The following is a 25079-nucleotide window of genomic DNA, read 5'->3' on the forward strand; positions in this document are numbered from 1 at the left end:
GATTTTTTCGTTTTCCTTGTGCCTAGCGACGCCATTTTGAGAATTTTCCAATTAATTAATTTTTCGCTGTACATTAAAAATAACACCAGAATCGAATTCTACAACCTTCATTTTGGCAACTACGTTGCAGACAAAAAATCGGCCGACGAGTGTATAAGTGAATTGTATTAGAGTTATTCCTCTTTGAATAAATCAATAATCAGGGTGATGCGTGACGTACAGCGCTGCCTCAGAAGTATTCGCGGAAAAACAAAATGGCGGCATGATTTTTTTTAGATAGTAAATTAAAAAATGATTCACAGCTAGAATTCTTTGATTGTTTACTAATTTTGAGTTCTCTCCCGTACATGTATCACATGACTAATCATCTGACTAGGTGACGTACCAATGTTGTCGTCTGCTATTTTTATCAACCGGTGTTTTCCAACATGGCACGAAAGTCGAAAGAAATTAGCACTGAGCTTAGACAAGTGGTTGTTGATTTAAAACGGGAGGGACACAGAAATTGTGACATTGAGAGATTGTTGAATATACATGTATCTGAGTCAACAATTCGATCTATATGGCAAAAGTTTTGCATCAAGGGAAATGTGGAAAATTTGCCCCGTTCCGGGAGACCTCGAAAAATGTTACCAAACGAGCGGAGAGTAGACTTTTGCGCTTAGTAAAAAGAAACCGTGGAAGACAATTACGGGACATAACGAATTATTTCAACGATGGAGGTGCAGTAAATGTTCATCACAAGACTGTCCAAAGGATTTTACACAGGAATAAGGGAATAAGGTTTTTAGGCAAGTTGTAAGGAAGAAAATGGTAGTCAGGGAGGTAAACAGAAAAAAAACGACTTTCATGGTGTCTTGCGAGGAGAAAATGGTCAGTTCAGAATGAATGGAAGCAAGTTATATTCAGTGATGAATCACAGATTGTGATAGGACAGAATAATCGTGTGTATGTGTGGCGGTCTGCAAATGAAGCTTGCCGTCCGGAATGCATGTGTCGCACATTTCAGAAGCGAGTGACTGTAATGATATGGGGTTTGCATATCTTGGCATGGTGTTGGCACTTTATGTAAAGTAAACGGAAATATAAATGCTGTAAAATATCAAGAAATTCTCGAAAATAATTTTTGGCCTGTTTTAGCCCGTCATTTCTCCAGTAGAATTTATCGGTTTCTGGATGACAATGCCACTGTACATCGAGCGCGAATTATTGAGGAATACAAACACAATAATATTAACTGTTTGACCTGGCCTGCCCAGTCACCAGATCTAAACATAATTGAAAATATATGGCTTCGCATTAAAAGAGAACTTCAATATACCACCCGGAACATAAGGACCCCAGATTAACTTTTTAACGCCATCAACGAACTGTGGACTTCTTATCAACCCCAGTATGTCCAAAATTTATACAATTCACTTGCAAGGAGAATACTGGCAGTCATTCGCTCCAAAGGTTGCTTGACAAAGTATTAAAGGAAGTCTGTTTATCATTTTAAGTATTTATTTCAGCTCTAAACTTTGGAGACAGAGTTTGTTTACAACGTCCGCCATTTTGTTTTTCCGCAAATACTTTTGAGGCAGCGCTGTAACTCGACAGTCCATCAGCGCGAAACATTTTGAAAAACCTCATCAGAATATGAATCCACAAGTGCACGGTTTTTTTTTTTCTTAGAGGAGCATTGATATTGATATTAATTGAGCAGTTATTTAATGACGAGTGTGTGAAGAGAGATTCCAAGTGGTGAAATTACTTCAACGTGTGCAGTAATAGCCGTGTTTCGAGTTACTCCGGAACACCCGGGATTTTTCGTATTTAGCCACGCCGGTCACGTGATATGAGCAAAATGTTCCACAGGGGTACTTCCGGTTAATTTTGTTTACACTGGTAACAAAATTGTTTTTGACAAAATATAGATTTTGCGGCACAAACTGTCGCAAATCAGATAAAGGATAGCAAGGGATATATATTTACTTGGGAATATGTCAAAGTTTACCTTTTCCCAAACCCGGGAAAAGCGTTCACGCAGAGGAAACGATGGTGTCATTTGTGTAGAAAACCACGAGCAGCCGAAATTGAGTGCGATTATTACATTCCGTGAAAGCTGAACCAACAAAGAAACATCATTGTTCTAGCCAGTTTGCTTATATTAACTTTTAGGAAAACCAAGAGGTTATAATATAGACTGTGCAAAATCTTGTCAATCTTTAAGAATAGGTATACTTGTACCCTCATCCACATCTGAGTAGTGTATGTATTTTACAACGGTGTTCATATGACATTAAATAGAGAATTTCAATTATGAACTTATGGTTCAGGCTCATAAAAATTATGAAGCAATTTCACAAGGGAGTGAGGGGGGGGGGTATATATATCTGCTAATGAAATAAAATATGAGAACACCAGATAATATATCCCTACGGATCTATACTAGAATTTGCATGATCATTTATTCAAGCTCCATACTGATGGTTCATTCACTGCAAAATTTTGAATTATATCAAAGAACATTGATCTTTTCTCCAACTTTTAATACCAATCAAGCACAGGCAATATGCATCGCTTGGGGTCGAATTTACTATTAAAGAGTACTCTTTAATAGTAAATTCGAACACAAGTGATGCATATTGCCTGTGCAATCAAGGTACTTTACATGTACATCAGATATGTACATTTCCACTCAAACCACTTGTATACAAGAATGGAACCAGCTGAACATGAGCCAGGTTATATATTATATATTTGCTCTCCTACCCCTTTGATTCAGTACTGTGTAAGGAAATATACTATTGAGTATACATATTTTTTAAAAAGAATAACAAAGAACAACAATTTTCATTCATATTTTATTCAACATATATATACACAGGTTGAAAACAATGGCTGATCTGCATATAATGACTGCTAGTTATTGGCTGGTATGCAGTGAAAGGGAGCTAAAAAGGAGTAAAAAGTTCATATCAGCCAGGTGAGAATTAATTTCTTCTTTTTTGTGTGTTATACATATGTAATTCTTTTCTTTTGCTGCTTCAAATCTTGTGTATTTGAAAATTTTCAGTCTAATATTTGGCAATGTTATAGGTAGTGTGGTTTAAATAAACCAGTGTTAAGGAATATCCAGTAATGACATGACATCATGAGAGTTTGGCATACCGACATTCAGATGATTAATGATGAAACTGAAGACCTCAAATGAAAGGCATGGAAAATTATCCTGTTCCCATTAACCTGAAAAAGAGGAGGGATGCCACAATATTGATAATAGACTTTTGTCAATTTGAGAAGCAAAGATGTAAAAAAAAAAATAATAAAATAAATAAATAATGATGAAATTATAATTCATGTATTTGTTAAAAATACTGTTCACTGTACATACATGTATATTTTTTTAACTTATTTGGAAATACATGAAGTAATTCATATTAAAACTGAATGTATGAGTTTTCATGATTTTTATCAATAAAGCTTACCATATTTATTGTACATATATCTGATTTCCCCTATACATTGTAGTCATATGAGAGCTTGCTTGCATTCTGTATAAAGCCGAGTTAAACAACTTCAAAATCTACCCAACATGTTTTAAATGAAGAGAAAAGATTCTTCCTAATTTCTTTTTTTTTTTTTTCAATTTTGTTCATAAATTTATATTTAAGTCAATTCACCTTTTTCAAACTTTTGATGCATATGACGGATTTCCTCTGTATTGCTATATCTATCAGGCCCAGCACAATCTCTATATTTAGCTATATAGTTTTATAAAGCTATTTCAAACAGCTTCATTAAGCTAGTTTCGATTAAATTTCTTAAGTGCAATGACACATAACAATATACATGTACTTTGAACTAACCACAACACTATTCTAGGTATAGATCATATGTCATTTTAAGAATTTTCATGAAAAGAGAATTTCTTTTGTATTGATAACTGTCCACTGCCTTATGTGTGTCGAAGCTTTGATAAGTATATGATGACTTTACAATGCTGAATCTGTAACAACTTAATAATCCTAAACATTTGACAATTTTGAATCAAAATTCTTCCTAAGGTACATAGTTTAAGAAGCTTTTTTTGTTTACAGTGTGTTGTTTTAAGTACAAGGATGAAATATTTTAACTTAGAAATTCAATATTTATGCTTTAAAAATATATTTGATAGAAGATTTGAAATAGTTATATCAAGCAATTTCAATTAGCTTTAAAAAGCTATATAGCTTGATTAGCATATTTATATAGCTAATTATACTAGAGATTGTGCTGGACCAGTCTATGAGCACATAATTGAAATTATGTTGCTGAAAGGAATAATATTACCTTAATCATGATCAGATATATATTTTGTTCAGTGATATAAATATGAGCAGTAATCACAAATACCTACTGGATTGTGAAAAGTCAATAAAATTACTACAACAATAAATAGTCATGCTAAAAATTCTTCCAATTACATGAGTATATCATTAGAAGTCAAACTCCAAAGACTTAATTTGTAACACAAGTATTAGTTGATAAATAATTATTTTCAAATTCAATCTAATTAAAATTATATCTTTGATCCGCTCATGCAATCGCTACACAAAGGACTATACACCAGTTTCATAACAAGTGCAGTCTTTTCTTAGAGATCAGCTGAGCATAGTTAAAATTCAAGTAAATTAAAAGTCGAATCAATCTAATTAAAATTAGATCTTTGATCCGCTCATGCAATCGCTACACTCTGTGTAGCGATTGCATGAGCAGATCAAAGATCTAATTTTAATTAGATTGTTTCAAATTAGACAGCATATTGACTATACCCAAGTAGATAATTTTATCCTCACTCACATATGGCTATACCATTGCACTCAGAAACCCAGTCTAATTCAATCTAAACTAGCTTTAAATAATAAAGACATTTCAAATACCTATAATATTATAGCTAATCTATTACTTTTCACTGTGTATTGTCATTATCTATATTTTATATCAATAATTATCAGGTCCAGTCCAAAGACTATTTCTACCTAGGTAGCTATAAGTAGCTACATAGGTATTTAAACCTACTCCAGGTAGCTATTTTTACCTACGTTTTCCTTTACTTGCATTTCGTGGCCAAACGCAGGAACGGCGCAACATGGTGTGTACCAAATTTCTTGATTCACTTGTACTGACAATGAATACCACAAAAATATTGGACAAAAAAATGATTACTTTCAAATTTGCATCAATAACTGCACCCACTTCCATTCTCTAGGAACTTAGGATCAAAGATACATGATAAGAAGTCTAGAATGTTTTACAAATCTTTATTAATTTTAAAGTTAACATTCATGCACTCTTACATTAAAAGTTTTTGAGTCGATTTTTCATGCAATTTCCTCTACATTTTCCACCCTCGTAAAGTATTTAAATTTACACTCCGAATTTTGTCATGTACATGCACAACATGATACATAAAACGACTGACCTGTTTAAAAGATGTGCCTTAATTATTATTTATTTATATCTTTAAAAACATGTAAAAGTAGCTACTTTAAGTAGCTTTAAATACCTAGGTAGCTATTAATAGCTACGTAGGTAGAAATAGTCTTTGGAATGGACCTGGTTATATATGTTACATGTTTATGCCCATTTTGGCCCTGATTTGGTAACGTAAATTCTATTTCACATAGGCCCTATAGACTGTACTGGACCTAATGCCTGCTTTATGAAGCAGTGCACATTGTGTTTTGTTTAATCATATATATATATAATGTCGTCATAATTTTCATTTTACCTGTTTGATAGGTTTCAGTGAGTTTAATACGTTCTTTTCCTTTACCCCTCCGGTTACTAGACAGCTGGGCCTTGTGTGAGTTACACGACATCGTCTTCTTCTGTTCTTGACGAAGTCTTTCGTTGTATTTCGTAGATCAATAGTAGCTTATCAAACGCTCATAAACAAATATGTACCGCATACACCCCAAACTATTAAATGTGTATTTCAATTTCATGATGATCGACAAAATTAAGCCTAGGCCTAATACACGAAGTGTCGACTGTTGGTTTACAAAGGTAAACAACGATAAACCGGAAGTAACCCTGTGGAACATTTTTGACGCGGCGTGACTAAACACAGAATAAACACTGTGTTCCGGAGTAACTCGAAACACGGCTATTGTTCAAGGAATTTGTATTTTTGTGTCCGGTCACATACACCTGGAGATGATCAGGGACATTACAATCTGTAATTTTTTGTACAAGAGCTTTGCAGACGCTTGTGTTCGTCAATCGAGGCGAGGTAAGTTGCAAGCTAGTTGTGTATTGATTATGACGTCACGGGATATGTAAGATAAACGTCACGTGATATGAAAGATAGAAATATCTTGCATACCTTTCTTTCATAGCATATCTGTATCTTACATACGTAGATATGAGAGAAAACATTAATTCTCTATAATACCAACCGCAGTAGCTCAGTGGTTAAAGTCACGTGTTCGAGTGTCATGGCCCTGTCAAACCTAAGACAAAATATTAGGTAGTGATTGCTCCTTCCCAAAACGTTCGGCATTTAGAAGTTGGAGCTGCAGATGTTTGGTATATGTTTTTACCAAGGCCTCGTGTCGCAACCCGGGGTTGGCACATTTTTAAAAGAAGCCTCTGCAACGGAACTGAGCGGTAAGCATAGGTGTGGTACCTCACCTACAGCTGTTGACGTCTGATGATCATTGTACTTTCGAAGGGACGTAAAAACAAACAATGAATTTCCTATGATAGATTTGGTATTGTCACAGTCTAATTAGAATCAGACTTCTGAGATTCGCGCCGTATATTCTGCGTAAGATTGTGAGCGTGTCTGAGGATCTGATTTTAATTAGATTGGGTATTGTCACTGTTGTGCCACGAATGAATATAATTGTTATTAAATTTGGTGATATGACACATGGGTGTTTTGATTGATTGATTCTTGTTTAATGACTATCTCGAGATTTTTTCACTCTTATGGATACGTCACCAAGACCGGTGAAAGGCTTCGAATTTAGGCCTTTGCTCGGCGCTTACGACCATTGAGCAGTGGGGGTCCTTTAGCGTGCCACGCCTACTGTGACACGGGACATCCGTTTTAAGGTAATCTCTGAGGACCCGTGACATCCACACCTGATGCCGAGGGTTTGACGATGGAACTGTCACTACCTGTTTTAACGACTTAGGTCTGTCGCGGCCGGGATTCGAACCCCGGCCTTCCACATGCTGGGCGAACGCTCTAACCTCTAGACCACCGCATTGATTTAACCAAGATGTGCTCATGGAATGACACCATTTAAAATTAGACTACAGAGGAGACACAATGAAGTTATCCTTTCTTTCAGTGAGTCGTATCTCTTCCTGGTTGCTTCCTTTTCCTCTTTAGGTACCCTGAAGAAACTCAGCAACTCCGTTTTCCCTTCATTGGCTGTAATTAATTAATTATGAACAATTGTGTTATTTATTACAGATTTGGGAATAAATAAGGCGTTTTTGCATACTTTGTGCGATACCAGACACAATGCGGATATTTAAGCCTAAAGACGAAGTAATAATGCGAATTAAAGGCGTGATGACATGAATCAAAAGCATTATAACATGAAACAGAGGCGCAATAACACAAAGTTAACAAGAGTACCGCCAACGGTACATAATACGCCCGTAAAAAAGCTAAGGTGTTTTCTTGCACCATGATTTGTAGAACTTGGCTTCAGGTAGTATCAGCAATCATCAGGGTGTGACATACTTTCACAGACAAATCATGTACTCTCTATGTAATTTCACTTGGCATTAGATATATGTGTACCAAGTTTGATGATCTTAGCCCCAAATGTTTGGTCTGTATTCTGCTACTACGATCTTGACTTTGAGAAACAATAGACATTCTCCACTTGGCATAAAATGTATGTGTACTAACGTGTATGCCCCCAACATTTCGGTCTGTATACTGCCTAAAAGGTTCTCCTACTAAGTGATACTGCGACCTTGACCTTTGACCTTGAAATATAATAGGCATCTTCCTCTCATTATGGTGATCAAATGTACCAAGTTAACTTACGGTTAGGTCTATATCCTACCTACAAGGTTTCCCTACTAAGTGATACTACGACTTGACCTCTGACCTTCAAAAACAAAAGGCTTCCTCCACTTGGCATGAGGAGTATGTGTACCAAATTTGACAGTCCTAGCCCCAATAGTTCAGTCTGTATTCTGCCTAGAAGGTTTACCTATTAACCGATACTACAATCTATGACCTTGAAAAATAAGTAGCATCTTCCTCTCATCATGGTGACCAAATATACCAAGTTGCAATATCCTGGGGTGCATTTTACAAAAGAACTTACGACTTACGACCAACTTTACATACTGGAATTATCCCGTTTATTGTAAGATAAATCACTCCAATGTAAAATAGTAAAGAAATAATGTTGAAAATTAAGTTTCAGAAACGTTTTAATTCCCTCATTTAAACTAATAAGCGTGCATGTAATACAATTTAAGACTTGCTACTTTGTCGCAAGATGTTTTGTAAAACAGGCCCTTGGAGCTTACGGTTCTGTTTGTAGAAGACTTTCTTACTGTTGAGATGCCTTTCTCGGAACCTCATGAGTGCGTTCTTCTGACTTTCTTATTGTTGAAATGTCTTTCTCGGAACCTCATGAGGGCGTTCATTTATCTTTCTTACTGTTGAGGTGCCTTTCTCGGAATCTCATGAGTGCGTTCTTTTGAATTTCTTACTGTTGTAATGCCTTTCTCGGAACCTCATGAGTGCGTTCTTATGACTTTCTTACTGTTGAGGTGCCTTTCTAGGAACCTCATGAGTACGTTCTTTTTTTTCCAGATTGGCGCACTCCTTCTGAAGCTGCAGTACATGACTGACGTGATACTTTTGTAGCCTCTCTCTCAATAGCTACATTTAAAAAGCAATAACTTTCTATAACATCACTCTACCTACATCTTTTTATGCCCCCGAGATCGAAGATCAGGGGGCATATTGTTTCTGTAATTCCGTAATTCCGTAATTCTGTCATCATGTCTGAAACTTTAACCTTGCTAATAACTTTTGAACAGTAAGTGCTAGAGTTTTTATATTTCACACAAGTATTCCTTGTGACAAGACCTTTACGTGGGTACCAACATTTTTGACCCTGTGAGTTTGACTTACCTTTTGAAAATGTTAACCTTGCTAATAACTTTTGAACAGTAAGTGCTAAAGCTTTGGTATTTCACATGAGTATTCCTTGTGACAAGACGTTTCCATGGGTACTAAACCTTTCGACCTTGACATTTGACCTACTTTTTCAAAAAATTGACAACTTTTAAATGGTAAATATTAGAGCTTTCATATTTCACATGAGCATTCCTTGTGACAAAATCTTTCTAATGGTACCAAGATATGTGTCCTTGTGACCTGTGACCTTGGCCATCGTTGGAATGACCATTATCGGGGGCATTTGTGTTTCACAAACACATCTTGTTTTTTTTTAAATTCCGAATTCACTGTGCATGGTAGGGTATGCAGAACTTTACAACGTAAGACGATACTGTGACATTAAACAATTAAAAGTCATTCTAGGAAGAAAAGATTCCTGAATATTTTACCGGTATCTTGAATTTGACTTGAAATTGTCATTAAGATTTGCATGATTCGAGAAAAAATAAGGCTATATAATTGAAAAAATCGAACATGTTTCTTTTTTCTGCAACTAGAGAGTACCTGTAGTCTGAATCACCGCTTCATCTTCTAAATTTTGTTCTTTGTAATCATACACGGCCATTGTGGCGGAAGAAACCGCTGTTCTAGTTGTTCTGCAAAAGAAATAAAGAAATGCATCACATTTATAATCACGTGTTTATGTTATTCAAATGAGCATTTTGCTATTTTCAGAAGGCAATCTGGGGTATTTATAGATAGCAACCCAGTAACAGTGGACTTTTGAAAAACACTGTAAGAGTATACATGTAATGGCTAAGAAAGTAACAAAATGGGCAGGGATTAAAAAGAGAAAAAACCAGGCATCCAAAGTAATAGATCACTAAAATTATTGGATGGGACATGGAAGGGGGTACACGGTCAAGGTAAGACATTTCCCCTTGATGCAAATAACAGATATGCATGAATTAAAGGGGAAGGCAACCAAAAGATGTTTACATGATAGGATTAATTATATGATATAGATTTGTTATACTATTCTGTTGATATACAGCCTAGATAAGCTTCAGTCTAATTTGAAAACGTTAAAAATTGAAATCCCACTATCTATATCCCACTATCCATATATCGAGGCTGCCATGATGTGGAACTTTTGTATTCAATAGGTTGATGCCTTCCTGTTAAGCAGTTAATTACACTGATGCGAAGGGGAGATGTGAAAAAAGGTTGGGGGGGTCCCGAAATTCCCGACCCAACCAAATCATTTGAAAAGAAAAGACTACGTAAACTGTGGATCCATCATTTGCGTAATGACAAGTTGAGGTTCGAAACATTTGTACGAAGAATCTTTTACCGTCTGCCTCGTCTGCGACTTTACTGAACATCTTCTTTTCTCAATTTCTTCTTGCGAAAGAACGGGCTCAAATCTATACGGCTCCAAATTTAACTGTTCGTGACTTGTCATGTTTACAGTGTTGCTGATGAAATAAACAGGAACAGACGATGTGGCGTCATACATTAAACATCGATGGCCGCTCTCTTAGCGGCAGGTAATTTAAAATACATGATAGAATTGTTAAGCAAGGATTTTTGTTGTTAAAGACTCATTTACAGTATCAGTAAGTAATACTTTATTCATAAAGCAACAATGTGGTTAGGGTTGCCTTTCCCTTTAATATCACCCGAGGGCCTTTACCACTGACCCATGGGTCATACATTTAACAATTTTGGTAGCCTAATAATACACATAAATCATATTGAAAAACTAAATAATCATTGTCACCGATCTCGAATCTTTTGCCAACCCCCAGACCTATGACGTCACATCGCGAGCAATTTTTGCACTGATGTTATGAATATTCATGACACAAGACATTTACAATGCTTTCTTTTGTTTGTATGAAATTTATTGTACAGAGGGGCTTGACAATCTCGTCGCTGCGCGACTTGACTGCCACACCCCTCTATACAATAAATTCCATACGAACGAAAGAAAGTACTATAAATATAATATACCCGGTATGGTGCATTTCTTATGTTTTCATCATTGATTAATATATATTACAAGATTGTTGTTTTCTAGCTCTGTTCATAGTTGGGAAGTTGTAGTACGGTTCCGTGGCAAAGCTCCGCCCCTGGAAGTTATCTATGTTACATTTCTGCCAAATGTTTCCTGACTGATTTAAAGTATGGCTAAGATGAGAGGAAAACCATGACACAATAGGGCACATGCAAGCATCTTCAAGTATTGCAGATTAAAGTTTGTTCAAATCATGACCGCCGGGGGTAGAGTTGGACCACAATAGGGAATCAAAGAATATATAGAGAATTATCTTTAACAATCTTCATCTCAACAACAACAGGTCATATTATCAGTGATTTTTTGGGGGCCAAAATGCCACCGATATTCGACTGTTTCCTCTCACAAAAATTAGCTATTTTTTCCAAATTATATATATTTGTTTTCCCCGAAGAGTAAATACATTTTTTTCTTCAGTTTTATTCTCCAAACCACTGCATATGCAAAAGGTTTTGTAAAGAATATTTAAAACAATGGAGGCATCCATATAAGCAGATATGCAGCGTGGTATATAGTTTCCAGATACACTTTAAGCCATATTGGTGACACTTTCAGTTTGACCGCCATTATATGCATACTACCCATAGTCCTCTGCGTCTCCGCACACGGTTTGTGTGCAAACGTAGTCTCGTTCAGCCAGACACTCGGCTGTCTCCGCAAATCTCCGACGATCAGAGTCTGGTTAAGACCCACGATAATAACTGTTACCGCTAGGGAGCGCTAATTTAGTGTCGGTTTGATTCTCTATAACATAAATAGTCCATTCCGAGATTTCATGCTAATTAGTTGATCCTTCATTAGTGATACTAATTGGAAAATCATTACTACATGTACAATAGAAAGAAAAATTACGGTCTTTGTCAGCTGGAAATTGTACTTTCATTTTCGCCTCCTAACGTAATTTTGAAAAAAAAAAAAAACAACGGTTTTACCATTTCCCATGGGTAGAACAGCAAATAAATCCGTTCCTATTACAAAAGTTTTTATCAACACTCTAGCTGTAAATCCTTAAACTTAAACGGCAAATTCAATCTATGACAATTTTTTTTTCGGTAGGCGTTATTTTGGAGGTGTGTTGAATCAACCAATCAAATCAAAGACCAATATTTTGGTAAGCCTCGTTCTGACGTTACAAACGTTATCGCGTGTCTTTACCAGACTCTCTGCTCTACCGTGGACCATGGTGAAAAGATTCAGTAAGGCAGGGGTTCTAGATTTTGGAAGCGATCGGTCTATCTATTTTTCTCAAAAACAACATAAATGAGTTTTCTTTGTCTAATACATATCGCACGGAACGCACAGAAGTATTACGAAACAATATGCTCCATACTTTGAATGAAAGTAGTTATTCTCAAACACTTTTCAAGTGTTTAATATCGAGTACCTACGAAAATTCGCACGGATGTTTGCTTCATGAGCTGAATTCAAGATCTGAAACCATTTGAGAAAGAACCATGATAATCTGTAACAAGAATATAAAAAGACATCCAATTTCTTACTAAATTGGGATTCATAATAGTCTTTATTTTGACGAAATGCTTGAAAATGAAAATAACCCAGGGTGAAAAGATGAAAGATAGCGTTACCAAGATGACGGTCCACGGTGTGCTCGTCGGATATTTACGGAGAAAGCAGAGCGTCTGGTTGCACGAGACTTGTGCAAACGACCTCTGGTGGAAGTTTGTCATTACATGTAAATGTATATGGTCAGGCTAATAACAGGAAGTGGCCAACAGTATAAGATTTTACTAAAAACCGAAAAATATAAACAGGAGAGACTATATGTCATAAAGAAATCAATAGAAACAGTTTTTGCCCTTGGATTCAATATTTTGAAACGTGTCATTGATTATTCATCTATAACTTAGACTTTTGAAACATTTCATTTTTAACAGATTATATATCACCGTTTATGTACGTCTCATATCTTAAAAAGTGTGATGACCTATGTATTTTATTTGATAATTTGTTAGTTAAAACTCTAATGAATGAAAATAAATACACATTTTAAACTTATATCAATTTCATGAAACTGTATCTTCACGAAAATATACAAAATGCCTGTAAAAAAAAAAATAAAGGAAATCTATCACATAATAGACTTGATAAAGAAATCAATAGAAACAGTCAATGCCCTTGGATTCAATATTTTGAAACATATCATTGATTATTCATCTATAACTTAGACTTTTGAAATATTTCATTTTTAACAAGATTTTTTTTACAATAACTTTAGGAAAAGACTCCAACAAAATTTATGTTCCTATCATGCATAAATCTAAATAAATCATTGATGTTGCAAAATCTGATGACATCAAAAGAGGGTGGAATTACTTTAATGGGTCACGGGAATAGGTTGGGGTCACAATAGGAGATAAAAGTTTTATATAGGAAGTTACAAAACCAATTCTTTTCGAGTGGAGTGGATTCAATTTTTTTTAATAACCCAGTCCGAAACTTTTTAACCTTGCTCATGCATGTGGAATGGTTAGTGTTACGGCTCTCATATTCCATTTCTTGTGACAGTGCCTTTTCTTTGTTTCCAGGTGAACTAATAAAAAACTCTAAAATGAGATTATGTGATAATATATAACCTTAATTCTTTGTGAAAGCTAATTAAACACATTAGACAGTCGATTTTGATTATTTAAATTGAAAAACAAAAATTCAGGAAAGATGGTGAATCGATGTAAGCATTGTTATCAATCTGATGTAGTACAGCTTCAAATTTGTTCCAATTGTGGTCCCCGGGAATCAAAGCTATATATAGGAATATATATAATTAAAAAAAACATCTTTGAAAATTCCATACCATGATTTTTTTATCTTGTGACATTGTATCATGGTTTCTAGTGTGGCCCTATGGGGCTAGGTTGGGGCCACAATATGAATGATATTTAAAAAAAACTTTTTAAAATTAAAATATCTGAACAACAGCAGAGCCAAGGGGACTCATGTGAACAATGTGGCCCATGAGCCTCTTCTTGAATTTACATCCAACCAGTAAATTCAAAAATTACAATACGACACCAAGTTAACTCTCTGAGAAGGCAGTGTTACATTAATGGAGACTTCAGTGAAATCGTCAACATGTACTGAATAATAACAAGGATACCACAACTATGAATTCACAAGTAATGAAAGCTTTTATTAATATTTTACAGCCGAAACCCAGAGAAGGAGCATCTTTCCTGATAAGCGTACGTATCCATTCCATAATTCCGAGCCCTTATCCAAACTTTATCATTCTTCTCCATATTTATGATAGCTGTTGCGGATGCTGTTTCGTGATTTTTATAACATGTCCGTTTACATGGTTATAACCAATCATTCTACCGTTGATGACAATACCTGTGCTAAAGTATTTTCCAGCTACGGTTGTGATGGTCCATGTAAAGGAGTAGGTCCCATCCTCGGGCGCTGTGAACTTTCCTGTACTAGTGTCATAACCTCCTTCGATATTTAATGTTGCGTTCCCAAACACGACAACATCATTTAAACCCACATTTTGCAAAGTACTCGATGTTCGTGCATGGAATGCAATGACACCTTTAGGAAGAAAGATTTATTTTGATACTACTTCACGCAGTGTATTGATGATTTTTAAATGTTTTGAAAAGTATATTCTGATATAAACCACATTGAAACAAATGGAGAATTTTGAAACCATTGTAGCAAAATTGAGGAATTCACCAATAACTTATTGATGATAATTTCACGATCGAAACAACAATACACACACACACACACACACACACACACACACACACATATATATATATATATATATATATATATATATATATATATTAAACGTGGGAAATCACAAGTAGATAATATTGCATAGAGGAAGGACTTTTTAAGTGCTTGGTTGAATTGTTTCGCACATGAATTCAATGAACGATATCTTATACAGTAAATAAAAATTGATTATTAGGAAGTCATTTGGAGCTCCAAATTAAATGTTCCTTATCTAACATAAATGATCTCTCTCCATATTGAAAATTAGATAATCATTTTACGAATGCAATTGTAATCCGTCATGCCGAATAGTTGATCAAAGACAAAATGAACGGTCGTTCATAATTTCAAAATTTAAAACTCAGTATTGCGAATGTGTTTATAGGGGTAGATTTTGTCCAGTGCGACAATTTAAGGGCAAAATTATGAATACATGTTTTTTCTCGTCAAACGCAATAATCGAAAACATAATGCATTATATGAATGACAAACAGAAAAACTGCGACATTGTCAGGTAGTGTACAACCTAATTTCGGTAAAATGTTTTAATTTTAAAGTTATAAGGCGAAAACTTCCCAGAACAGTCCCGAACCATTCGATATCTGACATATTGGACAGTTTTCGACTTTTTACTTACTTTCAAGATGTGTGTCATCACAAAACATGTTCAACCAAAATGAAATATTTTTGTGGTTATCCATGTCTTTGTACATACACAGGAACCGGTAATTTTGTCTGGAATGATAATAGTAGAGGTCTATACTATACCAGCCCTATTATAGACCCTTACTATTATTATTTCAGACAAAATTACCGGTCCCTGTGCATGGTACATATCAGTAACTATTAAAAAATTATTACAAAAAAATCGTAACTTACCGGTATATAATCACGGAAAAAATTAAACACTTTATCAATGTGTCAGATCGTTGGTCTTGGGGAGGGGGGGGGGGCGTCCAGAGTTGAATGAGATGTATATTAAACTAATATAATTATCAATCTTCATAAAATGATAAATGTGAGCCTAGTCAAAACTATTATAAGTATAACTAACACCGAACACGTACAAAATTTTAACTTCACGGTTTGCCGGAAAGGCCTGCGATTGGTTGCAGACCTAAGCGTCTATAATGATGTTGCCTCGTTCTTCTTGTTTCGTTCTGGAAATTTCCATAGGCTGATTTAAGACTGAAATCACGGATTGAAAAAACGAACAGGCATATCTTATTTATTCAACAACTATCAAAACTTATTTCTTCTGTAAGATCAAAATCAAGTATAGATAAACAACGGATTTACTGTATCTTTTAAGTAGTCATCAAAAAAAAAAGGAGAAAACTGGCTTCAATTTGCCAAAGCGTCTCCCGCCAATCTACTTTCATTTTTCGTATATTAGGGTAGTTTCTCGAAAACGAAAATAGGTTTTGGATTAATTTTACGATGTTTACTAATCAAGTAAATTTCAATCATAGCTTACGGACTTCACCTCACATATGAAACAATAGTAAAGGTGAAATCAGTAATTCTGGAGCAATCCTATCGCAGTATATATATACATATATATATATATATATATATATATATATATATATATATATATATATTACACCCCTACAGCAAGATAGTCTAGTCAATCTACGCCAAATATAGCTTATATCTAAACAAATTGCAACAGATATTATTTCAACAGTTTTTTAATGTCAAAGCATAGGACATTCATATAGAAAAAGTCTAGAAAAATCGTACGGTCGGAAAAGGCCATTTTTGGGGTAAAAACCTTGATTTTGACAAAAAATCTGTGAAAATTGTGAAATTATTTAAAAATTCAAGTACGGCAGTACTTGACCCACTTTAATTTCAAAAACTAAAATAACAAGCTAACTACACAACATTTAATATTTCTGATAGTACAATTACCACTTCAACGGTGATTTTTGGGGTAAAAACACGCTTTTTTCTAAGAAAAGCACTGAAAATTGCGAAAATATCAAAAGTATTATTCAAAGGGAAATTCACATTACCAACATTTTTTAAAAACGCTTTGCTTGGTTAGAGACGAAATTCAGTGTGGAATATATACATGTCATATCGGAAGCATTCAAATCTATCATAGGCAGGAATGAAACCGAAGATTTACCTGGGTAGTCTCCTCTGTGGACCATCTGCATGAAGCCTGACCACATAGGTGTCGGGTATTTGAGAGGCCAAATAACTACTGACAGCAGATCAATACGGAGAGTCTTATCCGGTGTTTTTAAGTTCTTTAACTCTGCATATGTTAATTTAGCCATATTATCTGTAAGAGGTTTGTAACATTTAATCTCTATTTTCGCCAGTGCTTTGATTTCCTCAGTAGATACAGTAATCCTAGGAATCGCTAATGTTCTTTTAGTTCCAGGCGTTATTCTAGCTGCAGAACTGTAGCTCTCTGAAAAAATATTTTGACATAACAGAGAGCTACAGAGCCACCCCTTATAAAAACCTTCGATTTACGGCGCACAAAAAGCTGCGCACGGTTGAGGCCTTATATCGTTGTATTCTTGAGTTGCTGTCTCATAAATTTAATATAAAAAAATTCTTAACATATTTCTCTACTATACTTGTGTCTAAACATACCTTCAAATATTCATCAAAGCCCCATACGACCTGAAACAGTCCCAGCTTCAAATGATTTCGTTTGTTGACGTAGCCATGTTAGGTAGCCGGTCAATTCGTACCCTGTTGTTGTTGGTATATATTCATAAAATTCTTTATATATTATGTATTCACTCTTCATTTATTATCAATACGAATAATTTATAGAAATTAAAAAAATGAAGTTTTTCTAAAGGTAAAATAAGCTCTTGATTCATGAAAATGCTACTAAATTCCTTAACACTCGTGTGGCACGGATGGAGACCGGACCAGACTAATGAAAGCCGCATTGCCGTGAGTTTAGATATTTGAATAATTATTATTTAAGGGTACTGGGATGATATATTATTTAAAATATTTAGCTAAAATGTTTGTGGGGATATTAGTTCACATCTAGACGTTATTGTGCTAGTATGGAAATTAACCAGGATTCGAATTGACTGGCTACCTAACATGGCTACGTCAACAAACGAAATCATTTGAAGCTGGGACTGTTTCAGGTCGTATGGGGCTTTGATGAATATTTGAAGGTATGTTTAGACACAAGTACAGTAGGGAAATATGTTAAGAATTTTTTGATATTAAATTTATGAGACAGCAACTCAAGAATACAACGATATAAGGCCTCAACCGTGCGCAGCTTTTTGTGCGCCGTAAACCGAAGGTTTTTATAAGGGGTGGCTCTGTAGCTCTCTGTTATGTCAAAATATTTTTTCAGAGAGCTACAGTTCTGCAGCTAGCGTTATTCCAGCTATTATCCCCATGCCATGAAACGTGTTGAGTCCGTCTAATGTTGCTGTGTTATGATCAACATTATCTGCAACAAATTGAACGAAGCTGTTGCTTATATCACCTGGAAGGTCAACTCCTTGCACGGCTGCAGCACTTGATTCAAACTTCTGAACTTTGTAGTATGAGGAGCAAAACCCTAAGCTATTCAATGTGGACACCAGAAATCGAGATGCAAAGTTATGATGAGATTGTACTCCTAGACCGAGTTGAAGTGGTGCGATGAGTGCTCTAGGTCGTGAAGCTTGCATAAGGGCAGGGCTTAGCAGTGTTATCAGAATAAGCAGCAGTCTGATGCTTGACTCTATACATGCTCTGTAGCAGACGATATTTTGAACAGGGAGACTGGCATGATTTATCAAAATAAACTAAAGTTTTCCCGCATTTTTCTACCACTCTGCTCGATCTGTGAGGCACTGAAAGGATATGTTTTTACTTTAACAAAACTTCACCCTAGGAACTACAAGATGAATTCATCATTGTTTTATCCATGTCTTTTAAAACATGTAGTTTTTTGATAATATACACAAATATTGGTATATTTGATATACTAATACTTATAATTTTCCTCTTGGTACCTTTCAATTATGAGAAGAATTTGGGAGGAAATTGTAGCTGTGCAATGGAGGACATGTGCATAGAAGGATTATTAAGAAACACTTTGTCCATTATGATATTTGGAGACGTACTATCTGTGATTGTCTCTTTTGACATTGTAAGAGTCCAGTTTGAGAGTAATTTTAGAGTGATGGTTGAACAATTGGACATATTTGTCATCATTGATGAGAGACAATGGGAGTTACACAACTGGCCTAGGAGATTGTTGCTTAATCAGACAAACACCATGCTTGACATTTTTCGAGAAAAGGTTCCAGCAATCCTGTAAAACTCTGAAACAACGATCAGACTGAACAGTCCTAATGAGTTATTTTTATAAAGTTAACCAATTTTTTTAAAGGAATGCGATTATATATAATTAAAAAATAAAATCTGGATTTACCGATGATATATGAGTAAGTACTTTTTTTCCACGTTGTACAGTGATTTGATTACATGTTTCCATTGGTGCAATCCCTCTTATCTAGAACTAGACAAGCATGCTCGTGCAATATGTGAGTCAACATCCGGTGTAAACAATAACAAAAGATAATCACACCCACAAACTGCCAATCTCTAGTTTGAAATACAAATTTAGCCCTGCTACAGATTTTTGAGGCCAAAATTAAAACTTCATGAGAATTTATATCTAAAATAGATATGACCAATATATGCACAGTTATGAGGGGAACAAGCATACCCATTTTAAAATTTCAGTACAACAACTTAATCTTTATTTTTGCAAAATAAGTGCTGCAATCTGAATGTGACCAGAAAATTCATATATTCCACCATTTTCACCGATTGGCTGCTTTTATACCCAACTGCTGGCCTTTAAGCAGATTTGTAAATATTGTGCAGTGTACATTTATCATATATATATAGTCATTCTTCCGATTTGATATATTCATGATGTACATGGGAGGTGATTTTTAAGTGAATGAACCGTGTTAGAAAGGTCAGTTTTGAGTGTGAATGGTGATGGTGGATTGATATGATGAGATGGGATGGTTATTTCAACCATTAGAGCTTCATGATTTATTCAGGAACACATCATGGTCATCTCCGAGGACCCGTGACATTCACACCTGATGCCGAGCGTTTGGCGATGGAATTGTCACTACCTGTTTTAAAGGCCGGCAATTGGGTATAAAAGCAGCCAATCGGTAAAAATGGTGGAATATATGAATTTTCTGGTCACATTCAGATTGCAGCACTTATTTTGCAAAAATAAAGATTAAGCTGTTGTACTGAAATTTTAAAATAGGTATGCTCGTTCCCCTCATAACTGTGCATATATTGGCCATATCTATTTTAGTTATAAATTCTCATGAAGTTTTAATTTTGGCCTCAAAAATCTGAAGCAAGGCTAAATTTGTATTTCAAACTAGAGATTGGCAGTTTGTGGGTGTGATTATCTTTTGTTATTGTTTACACTGGATGTTGACTCACATATTGCAGGAGCATGCTTGTCTAGTTCTAGATAGGAGGGATTGCACCAAAGGCAACATGTAATCAAATCACTGTATAATGTGGAAAAAAAAGTACTTACTCATATATTATTGGTAAATCCAAATCTTATTTTTTAATTATATATAATCACATTCCATTAAAAAAATTGGTTAACTTTATGAAAATAACTCATTAGGACTGTTCAGTCTGATCACTGTTTCAGAGTTTTGCAGGATTGCTGGTACCTTTTCTCGAATAATGTCAAACATGATGTTTGTCTGATTAAGCAACAATCTCCTAGACCAGTTGTGTAACTCCCATTAATTGTCTCTCACCAATGATGACAAATGTCCAATTGATCAACCATCACTCTAAAATTACTCTCAATCTGGACTCTTACATGTGAACATTACAATGTCAAAAGAGACAATCACAGATAGTAAGTCTCCAAATATCATAATGGACAAAATGTTTCTTAATAACCCTTCAATGCACATGTCCTCCATTGCACAGCTACAATTTCCCCCCAAATTCTTCTCATAATTGAAAGGTACCAAGAGGAAAATCATAAGTATTCGTATATCATATATACCAATATTTGAGTATATTATAAAAAAAAAAAACTACATGTTTTAAAAGACATGGATAAAACAATGATGAATTCATTTTGTAGTTCCTAGGGTGAAGTTTTGTTAAAGTAAAAACAGCCTTTCAGTGCCTCACAGATCGAGCAGAGTGGTAGAAAAATGCGGGAAAACTTTAGTTTATTTTGATAAATCATGCCAGTCTCCCTGTTCAAAATATCGTCTGCTACAGAGCACGTGTAGAGTCAAGCATCAGATTGCTGCTTATTCTGATAACACTGCTAAGCCCTGCCCTCTTGCCATATATGCTTAATTGCTGTAGGGGTGTAAAATTTTCTAGGTTACTCCCGGCCTTTAACGACTTAGGTCTGGATTAGAACCCCGGCCTTCCTCGTGCGGGGCGAACGCTCTAACCTCTAGAGCACCTCGACGGTTTGTATTATATATACATATATATTCCTTATGGCAAGAATTACATTTCATACCATGATCTTTGACCTTGGATTTGACCCAAATGCCAAAACATCAATTAAACATTTAATCTAGCTCAAAACTTTTGAATGTTTGCACTCATACTTCAGATTTCTTATAACAAAACCTTTCTTTTGGTACCAAAGTTTTAACCTTGTGACAATGGAGTTTGATCTACTTTTTAAGAATACCTAACTTCTAAAGGCAATAGTTCATGAATTGTTTAAAACTTCATAGTTATTTCGGATTTCAAACATTTCGGTTGAGCATCACTAAAGAGACATTATTTGTCGAAATGCGCATCTGGTGCATCAAAATTGGTACCGTATAAGTTTTACATTAAGGTAGAACTTTCATATTTATATATAGATTAATTGTGAAAAGAAAATCACCTATTTATAAGAAAAGTTAACCTAGGCAATATCTCCTGAACTGTTTTAGGAAGGGTTTTAAGATTTTACATATGTATATTCCTTATGGCAAAACCTCGCATTTCATACCATGATTTGACCTTGTGACCTTGTATCATGGTTATGTCGTGAATCTTTGGGGCCTGAGTATGGGATCAAAATTTTTCATGGGAATAAATATTGAAAAAATATTTTGAAAATCACAACAGCTGAACAACAAGGTGAGCTAAGGTGACTCAGGCAAGCGGTGTGAACCATGGACCTCTTCTGTTTGCATATGTTGTTTTACGTCACATTCGAGAAGTTTTCACGTGTATAGATGAGTCATGACGTCACCAGTTGTTGCTGTACACTTTTTGAGTGGGGGTGGGGGTCTCAAAAAGTGTGCTTTTTGCACACTTTGGAAAATGGTTGACAATTATGGATGACCCCAAAAGATATCTATATGTTGATAGTATCTTTATTTGATAAGCATATACATCACCATGATTATATAGAGTATATTGTAGATGTACTGTAATGAGCCTAAAAAAAAATTGCAAACTGTTGCAAAAGGCCATCCTAAACCAGAAATAAAACACTGGAATTGTTTTACTTGAGTATGACTGTACATAAGCCCATTTGAGGAAATTTGGTTTAAGGTGGCCCTCTTGTTGAAAATGCCTAAAATATTTTTTTAAAATCATTCTCAAAATTTACCTTGAGATTTAGCAGCCTGTCCAACGTGAAACCTTTAAACATGCCTGGGCGGCCTATACTAGTGGTTTAGGTGCTCGGCAATCTTAAAGCATACATTCCGAGTTCAAGTCCGATATTTTCCCAATATATATATATATAAATATATAATATATTTTGCCTTTCATTTTTTGGGTCGTTTTCTTTGGGGTGTGGGTATAAATGTGATGCATATATTTTAACAAATATTACTCATTTTCATCATAACTTCGCAATTAAGTTACAACATAAAGAAAAGGAATTTATTCTGAGATCTCTGTAGTTCCATTTGTTTACACTAACCTGTTCCTGTGTGCACAAGATTTTCAAACCGTAATGTGGCTGACGAAAAGCTAAACAAATACTACAAGAAAAACTGCACAGTAATAAGTAAAAATAGGTCAAGGGAGGAAAAGAACTGTTATACAGATTGACTTCTCAAAAGTAAATATAAAAACTCATGTAGCAACTGTCATATAATGTTTAGGCAAAGCTAAACACTCGAATTATGAACCAAAGGCAAATGAACTAATGAAATCTATTAAAGGTGCTGCAGCCATGTTTGAAAAAGACAGTGAGCTAAGTAATGCCATATGTAAAAGGGTTGTTGTGTGACATGAATGCACCTATAAAAATATTGTACTGTTTATCATTCCACATAGGAACATGGTTTATTGACTAAAGAACGAAAACGTTGGCCTATATCTAAAAATAACACGCCAGTCTATCATTGGAAACCGGTGTTTTCCCTTCAGATTTCTGAGTCGGCCGTTTCGATCGTCAGCAGGAGCGCTATACCTCTTTTACAGTTTTTACCCCAAAATTGAGGCCCCTTAGGGTGGGTGGTCGTGAAATTTACAATTTCCAGTCTCCTTCATCTACAGATGCTACATACCAAATTTCGTCAAGATTGGCCCAGTAGTTTATATACCAGTTTGCGCAGATTGTTTCAAAACCCTGTGAGGGGATAGAAAACGCACGACTTGAAAACCACATTTTATCACATGTTTATTCCTTTATCCAGTGGATAGCACTCGTTTAAAGTCAGCATTTCGCAAATTCTATGGTCGTTATAACCACAGGGGCTAAGCCCGTTTTGGGCCCGAACTCTGTGATAACCATCGTTATAACCACAGGGGCTAAGCCCGTTTTGGGCCCGAACTCTGTGATAACCATAAATATATTTATGGTTATCATAGAGTGCGGGCCCAAAACGGGCTTAGCCCCTGTGGTTATAACGATCTAGTTTGCCAATACAACCTATCATTGGGTCAAATGCTGTCTGACGTATTTCATACCGATTGTTAGACCGTTCCTGTCACACCAATTTTGACTATGGATAACTCCGTTTACCTGATTAAGATGTAGGGCTCACGGCGGGTGTGACTGGTCGACAGGGGATGTTAACTCCTCCTAGGCACCTGCTCCCACCTCTGGTGTGTCCAGGGATCCGTGCTTGCCCAATTATCAATTTTGTATTGCTTTAATATGGGATTTATGAGATTGATTACTGTTCGTTATCTTCACCTTCCATTACATATATTTTAATGATATTAAACCATGTTTTTCTACGCCATTTGTGACGTCACAAATTAACATCAATTTTACATAGTTCGTTTACAAAAATACAGTAAGGTAAATTAATAACCGGGGGAGGGGGGTAGCATGTGATAAAAAAGAATCTCCCATGATTTGTGGTTTGTTATGATTTACAGCCAACTAATTGTGTGGTTTCTATCCCCTATCTAGGCCTATACATCACAGGCACTTGTTTCTGTAAATGACTTATTACCTCAGCTCTGTATACTAATACAGAGGTCATAAGTCATTTACAGAAACAAGTGCCTGTGCTATACATATATTCGATTGAAGGATTTAATTCAACAAAAGCATTGCATGCCCTGATCTATAGGTCTACAAATACGGCGATTCACAAGCTAACTCTGGAGCGCTCTTTGTCCACCTGTACGTTTTTAAGTTTTGATGTTTTCAGGGCCGTAAATTAACCTTCAATTTGGAGGAAGCAGGAAATTAGGCGGGGGTCTGGGGGCCGCCCAGGCCCCCAGACGCTGAGCACATTTTGTGCACACTGAACACGTTTCGTGCAAAATCCTTGATTCTAGGGCCTTCTAAGATGTTACTTGACTAACTCATTCTAAAAGAAAGATTTGGAATGCTTTTTAAGGGAGGTATCATGTTCTTAGTTATTGGAAACAACATAAATTCTAATGAACTTTAAATTTTATTTTTTTTGGGCTCAAAAGTTGGAGGAGGTAGCTGCCTCCTCCGCCTCCATGTAATTTACGGCCCTGTGTTTTTATTGATCATGGATAAATACATCGTGTTGATAAAATTAATCCGTCAATTGATATCAAACTAAATACTTTAAATATCTTTCAAATAACATCTCTCTTAGTCAGCAAAAAGACATGTATTCTGTTTCGGAGGCTACCATGACGTCACGAAGTAAT

The 25079-nt window shown here is 35.4% G+C and overlaps 2 long non-coding RNA genes across 3 annotated transcripts; one reads left to right on the forward strand and one right to left on the reverse strand.

Annotated features, from left to right (window-relative positions):
- The first annotated feature begins 1588 nt into the window (after positions 1-1588).
- On the forward strand, positions 1589-3479 carry LOC125673221 (uncharacterized). 2 transcript variants are annotated; one of them, XR_008795987.1, is made up of 2 exons: positions 1589-2172; positions 2870-3479. It is a non-coding gene; the product is annotated as an uncharacterized LOC125673221 (long non-coding RNA). The 2 variants fall into 2 exon arrangements; XR_008795988.1 differs by having other exon boundaries at positions 1589-1887.
- LOC125673220 (uncharacterized) lies at positions 2833-6133 on the reverse strand. The gene is made up of 2 exons (XR_008795989.1): positions 5756-6133; positions 2833-3228 (listed from the first exon to the last, which is right to left on the reverse strand). It is a non-coding gene; the product is annotated as an uncharacterized LOC125673220 (long non-coding RNA).
- Between the last annotated feature and the right edge of the window lie 18946 nt (positions 6134-25079).

The sequence above is a fragment of the Ostrea edulis genome, chromosome 6 (assembly GCF_947568905.1).
Source record: "Ostrea edulis chromosome 6, xbOstEdul1.1, whole genome shotgun sequence".
Lineage (NCBI taxonomy): Eukaryota > Metazoa > Mollusca > Bivalvia > Ostreida > Ostreidae > Ostrea > Ostrea edulis.